Here is a 23,429-nt window from a genome sequence, read left to right as displayed (position 1 = left end):
TGAGGTGTAGAGTTAAATTAACCTTAGTAACCCCAGACCCGAGCGCCTGCTCTTTCTGCACTTGGGACAGCCAGCCAGCTTGGTGGCTCTTTTCAGTCACACCTGCATTTTTACGTAGAGTTCAAGTCCCTCTTATGAAAGCGTCACTAGCTAGGTGAATATCGGAGCAGCCTGAAACACATGGGTCAGGAAATACCATTTGTGCCATGTTTAGGAGGACAGAGAATTGGCCAGGGTGCCCTAGGGGGACACGGATCTTGTTCCTGGGAATTTTCTCATCCTGGTGGGGATTCAAAGGCAAGTCTGTGCTTAATGGTTAGAGAGGAGATGTAGCTTTTCAAAAAATATGGAGGACGATCCAACATTAGATGGCATTAGAAAGATGCAAAAAAAAAAAAAAAATGATTAGGAGCGATTTTTATAAAACTTTCAAACCAGCCAAGTAGAGCGCAGCGAGAGACCTCAGTAATGTTTCAGTGCTGACAAGAATTTGGTGGGCCCGATGTTTTTCATTCAGGATAAATAGTCAACCTTTAGGAAAAGACCAAGGCGCTCCCTGTTTGCTGTTCCCCGCATGTTCCCTCAATGGTGGTGTGAGGGGCTTTCTGGTCTGTTGGGGCTGCTATCACAAAATGCCAAAGACGGGTGGGTGGCTTAGAAATTTAAAAAAAAAAAAAAAGTTTGTTTCTTGCAGTTCTGGAGGCTGGAAGTCCACGGTCACTTTCTGGTGATGACCCTCTCCTGGTTGCAGGTGACTGACTTACTGTGTCTTCATGAAGCCGAGAGAGGACACTAGCGTTCTCTGGGGTCCGTTTTATAAGGGCACTAATCCATCCCCGAGACACTCCCCCCAAAGATCCATTTCCTCATCCTACCGCATTGGGGATAGGATTTCAACACAGGAATTTGGGGTACAGGTATTCAGTTCATTGCAAGGGTCTTTTCTATTTTGGACCTCTTGCTCCTTGTTTTGATAAAAGCATTTTTTTAATTTTTTGGGGTGCTGGGGATTGAACCCAGGGCCTTGTGCTTGCTAGGCAAGCACTCTACCAACTGAGCTATCTCCCCAGCTGGTAAAAGCATCTTGATGTTCCTTGAGGAGACTGCTCACTGTACTTTCCCCCCACCTAGTTCTGGAGGAGCTGCCCGCCTCTGGTTTAGGCAGGTGTGTGGTAGACAGGTTTCTAAGACGCCCCAGCATCCCCAGCTCTTGGTATCCACACCTTGTATGATCCCCACCTCTTGAGTGTGGCTGAGCTTAGTGATTGGCGTTTAGTCAATCGAATATGGCAAAAGCAACAGGCTGTGGCTTGGGGGATTAAGTTGCAAATGATTGTGACCTGTGTCTTGCTAGCAGACTCTCTCTTGCTCTCCGTTTGCAGGTTTGAAGTAATGAAGAAAGGGCAGTAAGGACTCGGGTAAGGACTCAGTCAAAGGCAGCAGTCAGAGAGGATCTGAAGCTCTGCAAGGAATGGGGGACAGTCAACCCTCCGTACCAAGAGGTTCCCCATCCGTGGATTCCACCTACTGCAGATAGAAAATATTGGAGATATAGCTCGGTTGGTAGAGGGCTTGCCTCATAAACACACGACCCTGGGTTCAAATCTCCAGCACCACAAAAGAAAAAAAAAAAAAAAAAGTTAAAAAAAAAAAAAGAAAATATTGGGGGAAAAAGTTGTCTGTAATGAACATGTTTAGACTTTTTCCCATGCCAATATTCCCTAAGCAATGTAACGCACAACTCTTCACCTACCATTCACATTGTATCAGGTATTATAAGTTATCTAGAGATGATTGAAAGTTTACAGGAAGATACTGATGGGTTATATGCAAAGACGATTTATTTATTTATTTAGTACTGGAGATTGAACCCAGGGGTGCTTAACCACTGAGCCACATCTCCAACCCATTTTTAGATTTTATTTAGAGACAGGATCTCGCAGAGTTGCTAAGTGCCTTGCTGATCTGCTGAGGCTGCCTTTGAACTCACGATCCTCCTGCCTCAGCCTCCCGAGTTAAGACCATGCCATTTTATACAAGACTCTTGAACATCTGTGGCTCTTCATATCCCGGGGAGGAAGGATGGTCCTGGGACATCCCTCCAGGTACCGAGGGGCAGTCGTACACCATTTTACAGAGTAAGCATTTTTTCAAAGTTCATTTCCCAAGTTGCCCAGTCTCTGAGCTTCTTTTGATGGCTCTGATATGCAAAGCCACTTACTAGCTTGAAGCCGCCAGCTCTCCCACTTCAACAGTCCAGGTCTCTGGGACCCCGAAGCCGTGCCTTCAGCTCTAACGCGGATTGGACCCTGGGGGATGGGGAGCTAGGGAAGCTTGGGACAGGAGGGTACGCCGTCAGGAGCAGGTTTCTGGTGGAACATCATCATCCTAAGGTCAGAAAGTTCCTCTTCCTGCGTCACATCACTCTCTTGCATGCTGGGCTCACCGCCTCCAGCCTGGTTTCCAGGAGATAGACAGGCCCGGCCGGGAGGCCGCCTCATAAAACCCCGGGCAGATGAGGAGCAGGTAATTAAGTCCATCTCAGCTGTCTCCTCCCAGTCCCTTTCTTCTTCCTCTCGTGGACCTGTGGTCTCAGGCTTTGATCTTTGCTCACTCTGCCCTGCAGCTTCCCCAGCCTCTGGAAGAGGCCTGAGCAGAGTGTGGGAAGGGCCGAGCAAGGGCAAGCGTCCCAGGGGACCCAGGACGGACCTGCAACCTGTAGGACATGGAAAGAACTCTGGCTGGGGCCTGAGCCTGCCCCACACGGCGTGGCCACGGGGAGCCCTGGGCCCCCGTCCAGCCAGCAAGGGCTCCGATGCCAGTCTCTGAGCTTCTTTTGATGGCCCTGATATGCAAAGCCACTTACTAGCTTGAAGCCGCCGCTCTCCCACTTCAACAGGTTAGATGGTTACATCAGAGCTGCATTTTTGGTTTAAAGAGGGGCGGGGGTGGGAAGCGCTCGTTCTTCTCTCTTGAGTCATTACAAAACTGCTCGCCGTCCCTCCCCCGTGCCTGAAGCCTCCTCCCTCCCCATTCTCTCTTCAGTGTGCAAGGCTGTTATTCCTGCCAAATGAGTCATTGATGTGGGAAAGTTAATTTATTTTGGCAGACATCACCATCGCTCTGAGAAACAGAGACTGTGCACCTCCTGCCTCAGAAGACACGGACGACTGGTGATTCATTCATTCCTCCCTGCAGTCATTCATTCATTCCCGGCCCATGTGAGTGTCCCACTGGCGAGGGCTGGGGAGATGGCTCAGTCGGTAGAGCGCTTGCCTTGCGTGCACTAAGGCCCTGGGTTTGATCCCCAGCACTGCAAAAAATAAAATAAAATAAATAAAGAGCCACGTGTGGGCGATTCTACCTATTGTTTCCTAGCTCAGGGAGGAGATGTGGAGATTAAATGAGGTGATGTGTAAAATGCTTATATAATAATAATAATGATAACAGCTAATCCTGATTGAGCACTTCTTGCCCGTCAGGCTGCACAGCAGACGTTGAACCCACTTTATTTATTGCCTTTAATCTGAACGCTGCTCTGTGGGGAAGGGATGATTATTATCTTCATTTCAGAGATTCAGCAACTGAGGCTCAGAGAGGTCAAGGTGACCTGGCCACAGTCATTACACAGCTCAGAAGTGGTAGCAGGAAGTTGAGCCCAGGAGACCGGCTACGTCTGGGCTCGGAAGCACCTGCGGCTTCCTCTAATGGGGGTTCATTTCTGCAAGGTGCTGACCACGTGGTGGCCCCTGGACTTGGAGCTGGCTTCTCCTCTTCTGGCCCACCTGTTCTTCACACGTGGCGCCCGGGCTGCAGGTACCATGATTAGCATCTCTGCTTTCTGGTTGAACAGACTGAGGTTTGGAGAAGTGAGGCCTCTTGCCCAGGGAGACTGAGGTGACTCAGAGGAGCGAAGAGGGGAGGCAGCTTTCTGGACTTGGAAGACATCCCGTCTTTATTGGGCACAAATGACCTTGCTGGGCAGAGGACAGAGATGCCACCTTGCCATTGACACTGTAGACGCTCTGGGTGTGCACACACGGCCCCCGGCAACAGATCCCGTGGAAGAGATGATGCTGTGTGCTCACCAGCTGTCTCGGTCCCCGGGGCGTGCCCGTGGACCCAATCCTGACCAATGCGTGTAGGAGAAAGAGGTGAAGGTCACTTCCAGGAGGGGCCCTGAGAAATCCTGTGATCCTCTACCTGCGGGGCCGGACGCAGAGGAGGATCCCAGGAAGAATCCGAGAGGCTGCGGGACAGTGAAACGCTCCGTGGAAGCTGCCTGGATCCCTGGATGAGCACCTGGAGCCGAGTGCTTCTTAACTACCAACTGCTCTGTCCTGGGCTGCCATGTGGACTTCCGCTTTCCCCGGGGCGCCCACTGAGAAGGGGTGGGCTTTAGAGCAGTTAGCATTCCTGCGTTCACGCAGGTGTTTTAAGATGAGCTCTTGGACATGACGCTATACCAGCCTGGGATTTCTCTGGGAAAGGACTCGCCTCCATGAATTCAAGCTTCGCAAAGTAGCGCCCCCCAGGGAGGGCGCACAGTAGACCTTCGTAGATATTTGCAGAAGTGACTGAATGAACTTATCATCTTCGCAGCCTGTTGGCGCACAGGGAAGCTTCCTGGGAGGCGATGGGAAGAGCCCTGGTCTTTTCCCAACGCTCACCCCGTCGCTCCCTGCTGCCCCCACCGGCTCGTCTCCAGTATTTGCTGGGGAGACAACCTCAGGAGCCTGCCTGTCAAGTCAGTCATCGCTATACAAATATCACGCTGACTCCGGCCCAGCCCCACTGGCTTTAAAATCCAGGAAAAGCCACAGAGTGGGCTCCGAGCTGCATGCACTACATTCAGATGTTTACAGAAAACTAGTGCGCAAGGATTTGCTCGAAAGCTAAATTTCCTCTTAGCCAAAGCCCAGAAATACCTTTTAAACCCTGAGCAAATAAGCCGGAGAAGAAGCATTTTCCCTGTGATGGAGCGTTCAGAGGCTGGAGATCTTCAGCTTTTCCGTGAAACCAGCCTGCCGCAAATGGCAGGCTTCACGGGGACCCCCGCGCCAGCCACAACCAGAGACCTTGCAGAAATGCCCTCTGGTCCCAGCCCAGATGGTACGAACAGCCGCAAGCTCCAGCCCTGACTTCAGACTGCAAATAGAAGCAGCCCCAGAAAGCATGTCTAAGTCCACTTGGAGAATGTGGGCTCCAAAGAAAGTAAAAATGAGCAATTGTTTAAAAAACAAAATTAACCAACCCAACGAGTTTCTTCCCCTGTGGAATGGTAAACTGAATGTGGTGTACACCGAGTAAGAATTTGCTAGCTCCAGCTCTGACACGGAGAATCTTGGCTGGCATTTACTGAGCACTTACTATGTGCCAAATGAGGGCTTAATGCGGAAGCCCCATGGACTCCATCTTCAACAAGCTTCTGAGACAGAAATTATTATTATTCATCTTTTACAGATGCAGAAGTCGAGATGCAGAGAGATTAGGGAACAAGTTCACTTGCACAGCGTTAGTAAGTAGCCGAGCCAGGATTTTAAATCCAGCCTATCACCAGAGGCCAGTTCAAAACCCCGCACAGCCAGCTCTGAGACCTGGAGAGAGTTATTTAACTTCTTGGAGCATCGGTTTCCTCGTCAGAAGATAAGAAAAGTAACGACAGTTCATTTGTGAAGGTTAAATTAGCTGCCGTAGGCCAAAGTACCTAGAAGGTCCATGTTTGCTCGTGGCATTTCATTCTGGGGGTTATTTCATTTGTACGGCACGATTCCTGCTGGTGGTGGCTACGTGCCTGTCCAGGTGGACCAGAGACTGCAGGGGGTGTGGCCAGGAAGCGGCCGGCAGATGCGGGCTGAGTGCATTGGCCCGGGCAGGAGGAGGTGAGCGGGCGGGCAGATGGACTAAGGGCGCAAGACGCGCAGGGGACCTTTGAATCCTGAGCAAAACCGATGAACGTGCACATTCGGTCTGACGCGGCTCAGCTGCCTGAGGCCCACCGAAGGCCGCCTTGCTTTCTCCTTGCAAGATTTGGGCTGGGCGAGAAGGACGCAGGGAGAGGAAAGGTTGCGGTGGGGGCGGAGCCTTGGAGAGGGAGGTCCAGGTGAGCGGCAAGAAACAGAAAGGCCACAGAAAGGCCGAGAGCTCGTTTCTTGGTCTGCTGTAGCAAATTGCCCCAGACTTGGAGTTTGAAACGACAGAAATGTTTTCCGTCCCAGTTCTGGAAGCCAGAAGTCTGCACGAGGTAGGGCGCACCCACGCCTGTAATCCCAGTGGCTCGGGAGGTTGAGGCCGGAGGATCGCCGGTTCAAAGTCAGCCTCAGCAACTTAGTGAGGCCCTTAGCAGCTTAGCAAGACCCTGTCTCTGAATAAAATATAGAGATAAATAAAATAAATAAAATATGACTCAATGTGACTCAGTGGTTAAACACCTCTGGTTTCAATCCCTAGTACTAAAAATAAATAAATAAATAAATAACATTCAGAGAGTCCAGTGGCCTTCTGTTAGGGGGGGCCTCTCAAACCCCCTATAGTTCATTTGCCTCCTAAAACTTATTCATTCTTTTAAATAGGATATAAAGTGACAAAAGTCCATGTGCCCAGAACTCAAATCTGACCGATTTTTCCAGCATTTCTTTGATCTGTCTTGGAAGAGGAGGCAGGGGGGGTGGAGAATAAAACATTACAGGCACGGTCCTCTCTTTTCCTCTCTCTGCTGACACAACCACAGCCCCGAACCTGCCCTTCCAGTTTTATGCATGTAGTTATACTTTAATTGCTTGCATGTGTATCTATTTTAAATAATTTATAGTATTTGTTTATTCTTAAACTTTTTCGACAAATGGGATCACACTCTATTTATCCTTTTAAAAATTAACAGCTTTACAAAGATATAATTCGTGTCTAATGAAATTCACCCTTTCAAAGTGTGCCATTCAGTGGTTTTTGTTATATTCACAGAGCTCTGCAATTATCCTTGCTATGTAATTCCAGAATATTTTCATCACCCCCCAACCCCCCAAAAAAGTCCATACCACTTGGAAGTCACTCCTCATTCCCTCCTCCCTCACCCCTAGCAACCGTGAATCTGCTTTCTGCATCTATGGATTTGCCAATTCTGGATACCTCATATAAATGAAATCATATACTGTGTGGTCTTCGGGGACTGGTTTTTAAATTTGGCCTATTTTCAAGGTTCATTTGCATTGTTGCAAATACCATACTTCCTTTTGATGGCTAAGTAATATTCCATTGTATGACTATGCCCTGTTTTGATTATTCACTTATCAATGGATGGGCATTTGGTTTGTTTCTACTTCTTGGCTATTATGAATACCGCTGCTAAAACCATTCATGTAACTGGTTATGTTTCAATTCCTGGGTGCACATTTAGGAGTGGAATTCCCCCCCAGAGTCATATGGCAATCTGTTGAACTTTCTGAGATGTTGCTAAACTGTTTTCCAAAGTAGTTACCGTCTTCTACCTTCCCACCAGCAAGGTGTGAGGTCTCCGTCCTCCCCCGATTCTTTCCCATAGTGCTTCTTCTTTTTGATTAAAACCACTCTAATGTGTGTGAAGTGGTATCTCGTTATGGTTTTGATTTTCATTTTTCGTTTTTCTTCCTTCTCTTCTCTCCTCCTTTTTTTCTAGTACTGGATTGAAGTCAGGGTACTCTATCACTGAGTTACACCCCCGGCCCTTTTTGAAATTTTATTTTGAGATAGAATCTTACTATGTTCCAGAGACTGGCCTTGAACTTGAGACCCTCCTGGAGCCCCAGTCTCCCAAGCTGCTGGGATTACAGGCCTGCACCTCTATACCCAGCTGGTTTCCATTTTTCTGATGATTAATAATATTGAACATATTTTCAGTGCTTATGGGTCATTTGTGTATTTTATTTTTTCTTTTGTTTTTTTGGGTTTTTTTTTTTTTTTTTTTGGTACTGAAGATTGAACCCAGGGGTGATTAAACACTGAGTCACATCTGCAGTCCTTTTATTATATTTTATTTAGAGACAGGAACAGGGTCTCACTGAGTTGTTTAGGGTCTTGCTCAGTTGCTGAGGCTGGCTTTGAACTCGAGATCCTCCTGCCTCAGCCTCCCAAGCTGCTGTGTGTGTGCCACCGTGCCCGGCTATTTGTGTATTTTCTTTGGACAAATTTATATTTAAATATTTTGTCCATTTAAAAAAAATTCGGGATTTTTTTTTCCTTTTTATCATTGTGTTTTAAGAGCTTTAAAAAAATATGCACGTTTATCTTTTTTTTTTCTTTTTGTGGTGCTGGGGATTTGAACCCAGGGCCTTGTACTTGCAAGGCAAGCACTCTACCAACTGAGCCATATCCCCAGCCCATACACATTTATCTATAACATATTACATAATATTCTTGCTATAAGTATTCCATCAGACTATTGTTCACAAATGTTTTTCCCATTCTCTGCGAGAATGAGTAAAAATTTTTAATTTGTGTTTAGTCTAATTTATCTTTCTTTTTTTTCTCTTGTTGCTGGTGCTTTCGGAGTAGTTTCTAGCACACCGTGGTCTGACCCAAGGTCACGGGGCTGTGCGTCTGTGTTCTTCTCTAATAAGAGTGGCCTGATTTTAGCCCGTGGCCTCTGATCTGGGCTTCGTGCGTCTGCCTGGGAGTGTCTCTGTGTCCAGCACCGCTTGCGGAAAAGACTGCTCTTTCCCGCTGCGTGGGCCTGGTGTGCTTCTTGGCCACAAATGGAAGGGACAACTTCTCCAGGGAATTGTTTTCTTCATTGCATGTTTGGATCGCCTAGTGCTAGTGTGTAGTAGAAACATATGGATATTTGTGCATCGATCTTTCATTCTGCAACCTTGCCAAACTCCTTTTTTAGTATGAATAGTTTTATACCCCTCATGTGAGGTTGCCTTAGGATTTTCTACAAGCTGAGGGCATCTGTAAATTGAAATGATTTCACATTTTCCTTTCCTATCTGATTGTTATTTATTTATTTATTTATTTTTCTTGCCCAGTTACTGTGACTTAGTAAAATGTTCCCAATCTTAGAAGGTAAGCTCCAGCCTTCCATCATTCAGTATAATGTTCACCATGGGTTTTCCTTTTTCTTTTTTTTAATTTATTTTTATTGTAAACAAATGGGATCCATGTTGTTTCTGTTTGGACATGGAGTAACAGCATACCATTTGCGTAATCATACATTTACATAGGGTAATGATGTTTGATTCATTCTGTTATTTTTTCCTCCCCCCCACCCCTCCCACCCCTCTTTTCCCTCTACACAGTCCCTCCTTCCTCCATTCTTGCCCCCCTCCAACCCCCCCATTATGTGTCATCATCTGCTTATCAGTGAGATCATTCATCCTTTGGTTTTTTGAGATTGGCTTATCTTGCTTAACATGATATTCTCCAATTTCATCCATTTGCCTGCAAATGCCACAATTTTATTATTCTTTATAGCTGGGTAATATTCCATTGTATATATATACCACAGTTTCTTTATCCATTCATCAATTGAAGGGCATCTAGGTTGGTTCCACAGTCTGGTCATTGTGAATTGAGCAGCTATGAACGTTGATGTGTCTGTATCTCTGTAATATGCTGATTTTAAGTCCTTTGGGTATAGGCTGAGGAGTGGGATAGCTGGGTCAAATGGTAGGTCCATTCCAAGTTTTCTAAGGAATCTCCACACTGCTTTCCAGAGTGGCTGCACTCATTTGCAGCCCCACCAGCAATGTATGAGTGTACCTTTCTCCCACCATGGGTTTTTCTGATGCTCTGTAACAGACGGAGGAAGTTCCCTTCATTCCTACTTTTTGAATGTTTTTTTTTTCAATCATGAAAAGTCTGGTTTCTGCCAGATGCTCTGTCTGCATCGATTGAAATGATCCTGTGGTTTTCCCTTGTTAATCTCGTAATGTGGCGGATCACACTGATAGACCCTTATGTGTGTTAAACCAGTCTTGTGTTCCTGAGACGAACTCCATTTGGTCCCAGAGAGTAATCCTTCTAACATGTTGCTGGATTTGGTTTGCTAGTATTTTGTGGAGGCTTTTTGCCTCTCTATTAATAATAGATAGTTCTCCTTGGTTTTCTTTCTTGTGACGTCTTTGTCTGTTTTGATACCATGGCAATATTGGCCTCAGAATGATTGGGGAAGTGGTCCTTTGTCTATTTTTGGAGAAGTGTTTAAAAATTGTGTAAATTCTTCTTCAAATATAGGTAGAATTGTCCAGCGAAGACTTCATACTTGGGCTTTCCTTCATAGGAAGTTTTAAAATTACCAATTCAATTCTTCAATTGTTCTAAGTTTATTCTGATTTTCTATTTCTTCTTGAGTCAGTTTTGGCCGTCTGTGGTTTTCTAGGAATTTTCCCTTTACATCTAGACCATATAATTTGTTGGTATTCTGTCGTTCACATTATTCCCTTATAGTCCTTTTTTATTTCTGTAAGATCAGTATCTTTATCTCCTCCTTTCAGCCTGATCTTAATAACTCCAGTTCTTTTCTTTCTCTGTTGGTCTAGTCAATTGTGTGGATCATTTCCAAAGAAGCAACTTTTGGTTTTGTTGATTTTCCCTATTGTTTTTCTAGTCTGTATTTAATTTACTTCTGCTCTGGTCTTTATTATTTCCTTCCTGTGGCTTGCATTGGGCTTAGTTTGTTCTTCTTTTTCTTCTTATTTACTTATTTTTGTGGTCCTGGGGATTGAACTCAGTGGCACTCTGCCACCGAGCAATATCCCAGCCCTTTTTAATTTTTTTTTTTAAATTTTGAGCGAGGATATTGCCAAGTTGCTTAGCACCTTGCTGAGGCTGGCCAGAAACTTGCGATCCTCCTGCCTCAGCCTCCCAAATTGCTGGGATTACACGTGTGAGCCACCAGGCTCAGTTCTGTCTTCTTTTTAACTTTACCCCTTCATTTCTGCCTCCTTTGATATTAAACAAATGTTTCTAGTGTATTGTTCAAATTTCCTTGTTGCTTCTGTTACTATATTTTGGGGTCTTGTTTTCTTTTTTATCTCATATTTATACCAACTTAATTTCAGCAGGGCACAAAAACTTTGCTTCAGCCTAGCCTGGATCTGTACCTCCTTCTGTATGCTATTGTCGTAAAAATTACATCTTTCACATCAATACAGGTTTGTGGTTAGACCTTTATGCAGTTGTCTTTAAATCAGAGAGAAGAAACACACATTTATACTTTTTCTTATGTTTACCTACTTTGTAAAATAGGCTTAAAGTCTTTGTCTAGTAAGTGCAACTTCTTGGCTTTCTAAGGAACAAGTTCTTGTATATATATATATATATATATATTCCTGTTTCTTTGCATGTCTCATATTTTGTCGAACTTTTTTTTTTTTTTGGTGCTGAGAATTGAACCCAAGGGCAGGCACTTAAGCACTGAGCCACATCCCCAGCCCTTTTTATTTATTTTTTAAGTTTTGAGACAGGGTCTCGTTAAGTTGCTGAGACTGGGTTTGAACTTGCAATCCTCCTGCCTCAGCCTCCCAAGCTGCTGGGATTGTGGGCTTGAGCCACCATGCCTGGTTTAACAGGACATTTTTAATAACACAATGTGGCAACTCTGGAGATCAATTTTTCTTCCTCCCCTGTTTTTTTTTTTTTTAATATTTATTTAGTTGTCAATGGATCTTTTATTTATTTATTTATTTACTTACTTACTTACTTATAGGCGATGCTGAGAATAGAACCCAGGGCCTCACACATGCCAGGCAAGTGCTCTACTACTGAGCCACGACCCCAGCTGGTGGGTTTTTGTGTCTGCTGTCTGTTTTTGTTGCTGTTTGTTTGCTTAGTGATTTCCTGGACTCATTTTGTAAAATTTGTATTCTTTGTTGTGTTTGGCACTGAAGCCCTTGATCGATGAGCTTAGCAGTGCTTTAAGCTATTTATCAGACAAAGATTTCCTTAAATGCCTCAAATCCATTGTCTTCCAGCCTCTCCTGAGGGGCTCCGGTGTGTGTTGGGGCGTCCCTGCCCGGCTGTGAGGAGCTTGGCACAGCTGCCTCAGCCTCTGCTTCTCCTGTGCAGAGCCTCAAGGTCACCCAGAGCTGCGAGGTGAGGCAGCTCTGGTGTTTGCCTGGCTTCTCGATTTCTAGGCAGACACAGAGTTTTTCAAAGTCCTTTGTGGATAGCCCAAGCCCAGGTTTTCCCTTTCAGCTTTTTGACCAGCCTCCTTTAGGATGACCTGCCTTAGGCCGCCGGGATGTTAAAGAATTGCTGAGGATTGTTCTTTCCGATGCCTGGGGCCCGACGGGGTCAGCTCCCAGTCAGCTGAGATAACCACATGCTCTGAGAATGGGGTTCTCCTGCAGCTGCCGGTCAGGTCAAAGAGGAGCAGCCCTCTGCGGGTGGCACTCTACTTCCCTCTGGTTCCTGGTGGCCATTGACTTTCACAGCTACCCTGGTCGCAAGCTACTGGGTTTTCAGACCCTCACAAAACCAGGAAGGAGGACGAGATCGGAGTATGTCAAACTCCCTAAGGCTCACTCTGCTCACTTAGATCAGCCACTTAAAAAAAAAAAAAAAAATTATCCTTGGGTTGTTGCAAACCTTTCGTTAATTTCCAGCGTTCTAAAAGAGTTCATTTTGGCCTTTTTTTTTTGGTGGTGGGGTACCAGGGGTTGAACTCAGGGGCACACGACCACTGAGCCACCTCCCCAGCCCTGTTTTGTACTTTATTTAGAGACAGGGTCTCACCGAGTTGCTTAGCACCTAGCTTTTGCTGAGGCTGGCTTTGAACTCGAGATCCGCTTCCAGAGTCGCTGGGACGACAGGCGTGGGCCACGGTCCATGGCTTGGCCATTTTTGTTAGTGTTCTTGCTGCTTTTGTGGGGAAGCAGAATTTCAGAGGTCCTTTCTCCCTTGCTGGAAGTGCTTCCAGAGAGAAAGATGCTATTTGGGAACTTAATGATCATTTTGCAAATTGGTTTGTTCTCTCAAAATTGCCTTTTTATCTACAGGTTGATATCTAGAGACCTAGTTCATCCCTATAAACTGTTGAAGAGTATTCTAAGATTTCTTTTTTTCTTCTTTTTTGCAGGGCTGGGGATGAACCCAGGGCCTCGGGCGTGGAAGGCAGGCCTCTGCCCCTGAGCTGCATCCCGGCCCCGGGACTGTAATCTGCAAGTGAACCACAGTCGATCAGTCTGTCCTTGTATGAGACTATCAGTGTTTCCTGATTTTTTTTTCTAGAGTGAGCTCCTGTGTGCACATCTCTGTGGGAACACGCATGAGGGGTGCTCAGGCATGCTTCTAGAAGCCCATTTGGTGAGACCATCCACCACACTGGCCTTTAGCTTTACTGGTATTTCCAAATTTCTAGAGTGACTGGGTCAACCTGTCAGCAATGAAGATTTCTAATTTCTTTGAATTCTTGTGAACATGTGTGACGATCAGATTTTATTTTACTTTTCTTTGTGTGTGTGGTGCTGGGCATTGAACCCAGGGCCTCACACATGCTAAGTACATGCTGTACGATCTACCACTACCAGAGCTACATCCCCGGCCCCAGATCTTGTTCATTTTCGGTAATCTAACGGGTAGGACACGGTATTTCACTTTTTCTTAATTTGCATTTGAACGAGAACATTTCGTAAGTCAAGGCTAGCAGAGAGACGGATATTCTTTTTGCCTGGGAAGGTGTAGAAGACCGAGAGGAGCTGATGTTCTCAGGACAAGGTTCCGCTCTGAGACAGGAGGAGGACTCAGAGGAACTGTTCCTGAATTCCCGGTCCACAGAAGCTGTAAAGTAACGCAGGGCATGATAAATAGGCACACGTGTCAGATTAAGTAGACGTTTTGGGCCCTGCGTGGAGCGTGACACAGCCTGGGTGACCCTTCCTTAGCTGTGGAATGCTGAGCGGATCAGAGGGGCCAGCGTGCCTCAGAGGGCCAGGGGAACCCGGCTGGGGTCCGGGAGCCAGGCCTGCAGCTCCTGGGGAGCCAGGCCAGAGGCTGGGGCTGGACCAGCCCGTCTCGTCTCTTCTTACGCAGGCCTGGGGGCACTGCCCACGCCGTGGCACCAGGACCCTGGGGTGTGCGCTGGGACCCAGGGAGGCTGAGGTGCTAGAGGCAGTGTGGGGCAGTGGTGAGGGCAAAGGTGCGGAAGCCCGTCGGGTCTGGTCTAAGAGCCTGGCCCGGCCTGGCCTGAGCCTCAGTTTCTCTCCTGCGCAGCGGAGGTCATAGCGGCCTTTGCCTCGCAGGGCTGCTGCGAGGACAGGGGACTCGTGTAAACGGCTCTCTGCTCGCTTCCCACTAGGAACACGTTTGGAAAGATCCGCTGGGCGGAGGCTCGTGAGCCTTGGGCAGCTATAATCAGGGGGCTGTGGTCCGATTCCTGGGGCCACCGGAGGCGGGGAGAGGAGGAATCGGGGAGGGCTGGGGAGCGGGCAGGCAGTGCTGAGCCTCCTTCCTCTTTGTCTTGGGAAGAACTTTGGCCCAGACAAGAAGAGTCGCTGGAGACAGGGACGATGGTGACATGTAGAAAGCAGCTGTCCCTCAGCGACCGCGGGGATTGGTCCCAGGGCACAACCCCCACCGCAGACACCAAGTCCCTTACATTCAGACGCTTCTTCAGGATTCCACACAGGTGGGGCACATCTTCCCCCAGATTTTCAGCCTCCGTGGTAGAATCTGTGGGTACGGAATCCGTGGTAAGGTATAGGAGCTCGGCCTCTGAGATGACTGGAGGGGTGCGCAGAAGGACCCCTGACCCACAAGCCCACCATTCAACCTGCTCCTGAAGTCCCCCCAGGAAAGTGAGGTCCATTCGCTAAAACCGCTCCACGTCCGTGGTCCGTGGGAGGGGAGACGGCCGCACCGCTCGTGTTAGACTTTACAGGCGCTTTGGCATGGCCGATTGGATGGTGCCAACGCTGCCGAGCTAGGCGTTACGGTGGTTCCCATTTTGCAGAGGAAGAAACTGAGGCTCAGCGAGGTGAAGGGGCCTCCTGAGGGTGGAGCAGTAGTGAGTGGCAGAGCCGGCAAGCAAACCGGGTCTGGCTCCAAGCGCTGGGTGTTTTCTGGATCGCCCCAGTTGCTCTCTAGCAGTTTACGGAAAGCAGGTAAGTTGGCCAAGAAAACTGCCGACGGCTTTTTGGACTTGGTTCTCTGGTGCTCCGGGGTCGGCTGGGATTTGAGAGCAGGGTGGACAGAGCGGGTGGCCCTGGACGGGGGTCTCCGTGCGTGGCTTGGCCAGCTCTCTCTTCTGTCTTTAGCGGTGCCGGGGGGATAACGCAGGAGTGAGAGCGAACAGGAATTTTCTGACGACCTCTTGGGCCCCCAGCCTGGAGCTGGGCGGGGGAGGGCTGCTCCCAGCAGCGTAAGATGCACTTGCAAAACAACCCACGTGTAAAACCCTGAAGTATGATCAAAAATGAAACCCCAGCCCAACGTGTGACGGAAGAGCTGTCCCATGGCCCGTCTGGTTCCCTAATGAATTGCTTTAGCAGTGATGTGGGTGGTCAAGGGAGAACCCAGACCTGCTGAGCTGGGTCGCCAGGATCACCCTGGTGGGAGCCACAGGGAACAGAATCCCCGAGCAATGAAACCTGGGCCCGGCAGGTTTTGACAGAGAGAAGACACTCAGGAAGGGACTCGGTGGAAGGTGGTGAGGCTGGGATCAGTGCAGTATCACACAGCAACGAACCCAAGACAGGGCAGCGCCAAAGCCAGGTGTGCCAGCTCGGTGGCTGCGGCTCTGCCCCTGGGGGACGGGATCACCCTCTGCGAAGGACCCTCCACTTCTGCCTCCCTCACCCACTTCAACCTCCATGCCTCTTGCTGGTCCCTGGCACCTACAGGCAGAGGCTGTTTGATAGACAGGATGCCCATTCCGACCTGGCCTCTCTGCAGCTTAAATATGCGAATACTAACCGCCCCCCCAACGGAGTTGCTAGAATAGCTGGATAATGAGCACATCAAGGGCCTGGTGCCATTAGATCCTGGCACTCGTACCTTCTCAATAAGTGCTATTGGCTATTATCTACAGCTACATTCAACATGGGTAAGCTGGGAGCAGAGCCCTTCTTGGCTCTTATTCACTCATTGAGCCCGTGTTTAATGAGCATCTACTCGGTGCCAGGCATGGCACTTGGAACTGAGGCCAGAAATTTAAAAAGTTCATTTTCCTTAAGTAGTTCCTGCTCTAGCAGAGAGGCAGAAATGGGAACCAGGTGGCAGGATGCCCGCGTGGTGACAATGACAATTGTGAACGTTTATTGACTACTCGCCACGTGCCAGTTATAAAGCACTTTGTCTGTATTATTATCTCATTGGCTCCTTACAAGGTGGGCTGGGTTCTCTGTTTTAAAGGTCTGGAGTCTCGGAAAGCTGGCGTCTCAGCCCAGGGTCCTGAGGCCAACAGGTGCCGATCTGAGTTTCCATTTCGGGGCGGAGAAGAGTACACAGTAGACAGGGGGCTTGGAGGTCTGAGAGGTCACAGAAGTTGGGTTGGTGACTCACAGAGCGCCCTCGGCGACGGGCCCCTGGCAGGGAGCTGAGCAAAGCTACCAAGAGTCTGCACAGGGCTGACTCAGAGGTTCTCGCCCCGTATCTAGTTGGTTTCATCAGATGGGCTTGTATACGTGAGGCTGAGGGTTCCCTGAGGGTTGGGGTCTAAATCTGGCACGACTTCAGCCTCTGAACAGTCAGCCGTCATTGGCTATTAAAGCAGTCCTTGCTTTCGCTGGGTTTGGACGCGCACGAATTGCAGTCACCTTGTTGAAAAAACAAGCCTGGCCGCGCACAGCGGTTCGCATTGTATCCTCCACCTTGCAGCCTGCGCCCACCCATCCCTGTGCAGATACGGACCGCGTCCTGACCGGGGACAGTCACACCGCTGCTTTCAGAGGCCTGGTCACTGCCCATCTGTTCTTCACGCAGAAGGCGAGGCGAGTGGTGGTATTGCCCATGTCTCTTGGTGACAAGCCATGTGACGCTTTCCACCCGTGGAGAAGGAAAGGAAGGAACTGGCCTGCAGCCTGCGTCCTGCGTCTTGCAACCTGCGACCCAGAGGTGAGTTCTTAGTCCTCCGTCCTGCGTCCTGCAAAAGTTGAAAGGGGAGAAGAAATGAAAAGGGATAATGCGGAATTGAATGGTTGGTGGGGCTTGTGTTCGAATTCTCCAGAGAAACAGAGCCAATAGGAGATGATAGATGGATGGATAGACGGGTAGATTTTAAAAAACTGGCCCACAGCATCATGGAGGCTGGCAAATCCAAAATCTGCAGCATAGGCCGGCGGCTTGGAGACTCAGGGAATAACTACCATTGCAGTTGAAGCCCAGAGGCAGTCTGGAGGCAAAATTCCTTCTTCAGGAGAGACCAGACTTTTACTTTTTTTTTTCTTTCTTTTATTTTCTTTCCCCTCTTCCTCCTTGTCTTCTTCTTCATCTATTTTTTTTAATTTAAATTTTTTCTTTCTGTTTCTTAAAGGGGCCCGTTGTTATGGTTTTTGTTTTGCATTAAAACCTTCAACTGATTAGACAAGACCCACCACATCATGGAGAACTTCCTGCTTTACTCAAAGTCTGCTTATTTAATTGTCAATCTTATAACTGCATAGAAGTATCCAGAATAATGTTTAACCAAATATCTGGGTGCCATGACCCAGCCAAGTTGATGCATAATGTTAACCATCACAGAGATGTGGAAGTAAGAGATGAGGGACCTCGTGGTAGAAAGGATGATGTCCCAGATGAAGAGGCTGGCTGAAAGCCCTCAGAGACATTTCACAGCACCAAAACCACAAAGGACAAAATGCTGGAAACTGATCCAGTCTTAGAAAAGAAGATGACGATTTGTCCAGGCACAGGAAACCAGGTCATCTCTGTGTCATGAACCGTGAGACGGAGCCGGCTAGCAACCTTTCGGCTACTCTTGATGGCTTTTCTGCACAGAAATACGACAATTCTCAGCTTCTAAAGTTCCAAATAAAAGTAAACTAAAAAAAAAAAAAAAGTTACTTTTCCTATTTTTTTTCATATCTTAAAATCTTTTTTAATAGTGAGAGGGCTTTAAATGTTTGGCAAAAAAAGAAAATTTTAAAGGTCACAGAATAATCTTATGATATCCCATTCAGAGTCAAGTTTGTTTTGCACCATTTCAGCTTGTGTGGATATTCTCGCCGTCCACAACCAAAGGCAGATGTGTTCTTTGAATCACCCACACGCCTCCACCAAGCAGGTGGGGCCGTCACCTTTTCTGAATCTGGGTAATGGGGTCCCTGCCAAGTCCCAGGCCAAGCCCCCTCCCCCCACATTGGCCAGCACTGCCCGCCCCAGGCAGGGTTCAGGGTTCTCTACAGCCCTGGGGAAGTTCCCAAGGAGAGCAGCTCAGTTTACAAACCCATAAAAATAACTCAGGGGCGATACAGAGTCCCATGTCCCTGGGGCAAGACTCTTATGCAACTTGCCTCGATTTTGCAAGCCCCACCTGGCCCCATAAAGAGGCAGCCTGAGATGCACACCCTGGCTGACCCCATGGGGCAGGGACCCCTCTGGCTGCAGTGAGTGTGGACAGTACCTTTGACTGTGACCCAGGGCTGTGCATTCACCACACACAGGTAGTACAGCTGGTTGACTGGTTGGTTGGTTGATGGACTGATTTAAATACATGGCATTTCTTTTTCCCTTTTAATTTTTGGCAAGGTATGTGAGTAATGAATAGTCAGTAAAAAAATAAAAATTCAGAATATACCTAGGCCAAAAGAAAAAAATTGAAACTACCCATAATTCAGCCACCCAGAGAGCACGGCTGTTAGCTGCAGAATTTTCTGGAAGCTACCCACGAAATGTGTGTGGTGCAGAGCTGCAGACCACAGACTTTAGTGCCGCCCACTTGGGTTCACCTCTTAGGTGGCTTAATGTCTCTTGCTTGTTTTTTCTTTTAGCAAAGTGAGTGAGCAATAGTAGCCCTTTGTAAGGGTGTTGTAGGATGAGGGTTTTTCCGGTCCAGAGGAAGAGGTTTGCACTTCAGTTTTTGTGCACATTCTTAATTATTTCTTGAGGATAAGTGCAACCATAGCGTCATAAGAGGACATACACTTTGATGACTTTGTTCACCTCTTGTATTAGTCTATTTACTGTTGCTATAACAAAATGCCCAGTGCTGGGTTCTTTATAAAGACAAGAGGTTTACTTAGCTCACAGTTTTAGAGGATGAAAGTCCCAGATTGAGCGCTCCCATCTGTTTAGCCTGATGAAGCCTGTGTCCCATGATGTCACAGGAGTGGGAGTGCATGGTACCCAGATCACAAAATGAAGCAGGAGGCCAGAGGGATTGTGGGGCCAGGCTTGCGGGTTTTTTTTTTTTTTTTTCTTTCTTTCTTTCTTTCTTAAATAACAATTTGTTTTCATGGGAACCCACTGGGATCTGAAGAGAACCACATTATTCCCTTCAGAGGGTGATGCCCCAGCCATCTAACCTTCCCCCACGGGCCCCACTTCCTAAAGGGGCCACGACCTCAACACCACCTCAACCCAGGGTAAGTTTCTAGCTCATGAAATTTTGGGAGACACGCTCAACCATATCGGAACCACAACACCTGCCAAGTAAAAACACGGATCAGACCAGGAGGCTGGGGCCTCTGTGGAAGAAGGAATGGGTCCCGCAACCAGCCTCCAGGCAGGGGAGGCCCAGAGGCCGTGCCTCCTGCCAGGGCACATATGTGTCAAGATGGTGTCAGCTGGGTGAGGACAGGCCCTGTGTCAGCCCTGCTCCCCGCTGTGTCTCCCCGCTCCCGGTGACTGGAAGGAACTTAGGAGAGCCGGGATTTCCCCAGACTGGCACTTCTGCTGCCGGGAGGCACTAACCTGGATTCCTCTAGGGCGCAGGCTTTGTTAAATTCTGGAATGAATAAAATATTAAGCGGTGCACTTCAAAGAGGAAAGGAGGGCGTGAGAACCCCCCAGAAGGAGAGAGCTGGAACAAAGCAAGCGGAGGAGGAGAGGCAAAAATAAATAACTGCGTCATTCGCATTGTCATTTGATTGACACGTCTTGAATCATTTATGGCGAGCTCCGCCTCTTTCTAATAATATGGAAATCGGGACGCGTTGCTTGCAGCGGTGACGAGGAACGCGCTTCCCAGAACGTCCTCAGGTGAGGGGGACAGATGTTGGCGGCGGCGCAGTCATTAAGGTGCGGCGTGATTGATGGGCGGCAGCGGTGGCCACCGTGGGCTTCCTGCCGGGCGCTGCTCTCGACACGTGGAAGCGCCGTGATGGCTTCTCGGGGCGCTTGTCCTTGGAAGAACGATCACGCATCCATCACACCCGCACCGGGCGCCCACTGCGGAGGGCGCTGGCTCGGTGGTGCCAGGCGTGCAGACCGTTGGCTCACCTCTGCGACTGTGACGCCGTGCGATCCCCTCCTGCGCGGCGAGGCCAGGCCCTGGAGGTCCCTGGAGCCGCCGGCTGGGGACACCTCTGAGCTGCGGTGGAAGAGGCACCCCGAAGACCAGAGTGGCCCTCCCGGTGTTCCCACAGGTGCTCAGAGGCCGCAGGATTGAGAAAGTGGCTTGATGTCACCCTGACCCAGCTGGGGTCCCTGGATCTGCCAGGGGCCAACAGCTAGACCTTCTGAGCATCCTTCTCCTTCCCTATAAAAGGGAGTGTGGCCAGGTACACGTACCAGATGCCCAGTTATATTTAAATTTCAGAGAACAGGAGAGTCACTATTTAGTATAAGTATACCCCAATCAAGGCGTGGGACAGACTCATGCTAAAAAATCTTTTCCACTATTTTTCTGACATTCCAATTGATCGAGGTGCCTGCTGCTCTTTTCCCTTCCTTCCTTCCTCTCTCCCTTTCTTTTCTTCATCTCCCTTTTTCTGTTTGCTAAAGCTGTACCCCTGGAAGGGTCACCTTTCTGATGGACACCTCGCCAAAGCATGGTGTTGAATGGAAAAAGCAACCGGATGGCGTTTATTGCTCAATAAAGTGTATGTAAATTAAATTCGCACAAAGAGCCCGCCTTTGGATTTTCACTTACTGTAGGGACACGAACACATGGCAAGCTGTCTCTGGTGAGGTCAGAAGGACTGAATGGACATGCTAAATAAAGGGGTGCAGGTCTTGGGGTGGCAGCTAGAGAGGAGAGGGAGTGGAGGTGAGGAAGGAAGGGGATAATAGCACCACATGAAACAGGACCGGGCCTCGCACGGAGAGAGGACAGGAGACGTGCATCGAGGACGGAGTGTCGGTGATGGACCACCCAGACCTCAGGGGCTGAGAGGTTTTGAATCCCTGCTTGGTGTTGTGTGGCTTTGGGCAAATGACCTTCCATTGCCGGGCCGCAGTGTCCCCTCCTGGGATAGGAGTCTCATTCTCCATGCCGAGCTTGGCCATCAGGCAGTCACTCGGGCTCAACCTGGTTGCAGGCAGGAAATCAAGTGTGCAGCTGAGAATCACGGAGGGTCTGCACAGACCCGTGGCACCGCCTAACCCATGCCTCCTGGTATTGCCGGCGAGGCCTGGAGAGCTTCGGTTGTTTGCTTAAGGCGGGTGTCGGTGCCGGGGAGCTAGCAAGAGATGGATGCTGGGGAAGACTGGAAGGAGAGGTGGGGACTGTGGCAAACTGGAGACGCTGAGGCTGCCGAAGTCTCAGGAGGAATCCGTGATGGGTACTTCCGAATTCTCCAGAGATGCGGGAAGCCTGTCTCCACGTGTGTTCTGCATGGGACATTTCGATGTTTGAAATGTTGGCAACTGATTGGAAATTCTTAAGAACACTCTTAAGGAGAATATGTCAGGGGCCGGGCTTAGCCCTGGGGTCACTAGTGGGCAGTCTCTGGCCTCCAGCTTGGCAGCACGGGGAAGCACTGCCGGGGTCCCCTGGCCAAGGTGTCCTCTCTCTTGCCAATAAAGGACGAGAGAAGAAACTCGACCTGGGAGGTGGGAAGGAAGGAGGCCCCAGAGGAGGACAATGGGGATGGAACCGCGGGAAGGTCCAGGGAGTCCCAGGTGAGCCAGACGGGAAGCCCGTGTTATGCTTCTTGGTCGGGATTTCAGATTGAGGTGAACTTCACATAAGGAACCCCCGTGTTCCAGCGTTTGATTCCGCGGCTGTAGTGCATTCACAAGGTTGCGTAAGCGACACCCCCAGGACTTTTTCATCACCCCCGTAGAAACCCGGGCGCCCATTCCGCCTCCCAAGCCCCCGCCAGCCCAAATCTGCGTTGGGCTGCTGTGGATTTGCCCAATCCGACATTTCCTGTCGGGACATTGGACAACACAAGACGTCTGAGGTTCATCCGGGTCTTAGCGTCATGCTCATTCCTGCCTGAGTGACGTTCCATGGGGATCGGCTCATTTTATACTTACCCATCTGCGGATGGCTATTGGATCTTTTCTACCTTTTGGCTTTTGTGAATAGTTCGCAGCTCACTTTTGGAGGGGAGGGAAGCCGTCTTTCAAGGACATACGACGGACTGGCCTATATGGATATAGTTGGAGGCCGGCGCGGTGGTGCACTCCGGTGATCTCAGCGGCTGAGGAGGCTGAGGCAGGAGGATCGCGAGTTCAAAGCCAGCCTCGGCAACTTAGTGAGGCCCTGTCTCAAAACAAAAAATGTTTTAAAAGACTGGGGATGTGGCTCTGAGGATAAGCACCCCTGGGTTCAATTTCCGGTAAGGAAAAAATAGATACAGTAGGGAGAGTTCAGAAGGCCTGTGAAATGTCTTCATTTCTTTTAAAATCAGAGGGAAAGGGCACTGGGCTTGTAGCTCCGTGGTAGGGTCATGCTTAGCACGTGTGAGGCCCTGGGTTCAGTCCCTGGCACATTAATAACAATAACAATAATAATATCAGAAAAAGGTCTAACTTCTAGAGTCAAAGGCAACGTTTTAATTTGGCTTGGATTATACCTATCTTTATACCAACACAGCCATAGGAGGTAATTGTGGAGGAAGTGGTCCTCACAGGCAGGTGCCTGGGGACCACAAAAGTGGCCCTGTGGGGACACAGACGCTCAGGGACTCAGGCCCTGGAGAAACACTAGCGTGGGCCTGGAAGTCCCAGTGCCCGCTCTTGTCCCAAAGGGGACCCCGGTGCCAGCGCAGTGCCTGCGGGTAGCAGTTGCTCAATAAATATTTTTGAAGGAATTTATGAATCTGAGAAGAGTCACGGAGCTTCTCTGCTTTGGTTTCCTCGTCGGAGATGTCGGAAGGAATGACCTGCAGCTCCCAGGGTGGTTTCAAGGGGCAGAGGCGGCCTCTGCTCGAGTCCCCAGCAAACCCCAGGAGCTCGCGGGCAGTGTCTCTGAGGCCCGCCACACCTCAGGGCCGAGGGCTGCGTGTCTGAGGGGTGGCTAAGGAGCAGGCAGAGACACAAAGGAGCAGGCGACGGAAACGAGGCCAGGGAGAAAGAGGATCAGCCGGGAAGGGCCAGTGGTCGTGTGTGCACGCACTTGTGTGCAA

The 23,429-nt window shown here is 49.0% G+C and overlaps 1 non-coding gene across 1 annotated transcript; it reads right to left on the bottom strand.

Annotated features, from left to right (window-relative positions):
- Nucleotides 1–995: 995 nt before the first annotated feature.
- Trnaa-agc (transfer RNA alanine (anticodon AGC)) lies at nt 996–1,069 on the bottom strand. Its single transcript has one exon. It is a non-coding gene; the product is annotated as a tRNA-Ala (tRNA).
- Between the last annotated feature and the right edge of the window lie 22,360 nt (nt 1,070–23,429).

This window comes from Sciurus carolinensis, chromosome 8 (assembly GCF_902686445.1).
Source record: "Sciurus carolinensis chromosome 8, mSciCar1.2, whole genome shotgun sequence".
In the NCBI taxonomy this organism is placed as follows: Eukaryota; Metazoa; Chordata; class Mammalia; order Rodentia; family Sciuridae; genus Sciurus; species Sciurus carolinensis.
Note: the sequence above shows the minus strand (reverse complement) of the source record. Positions and strands in the feature narration are given on the sequence as shown.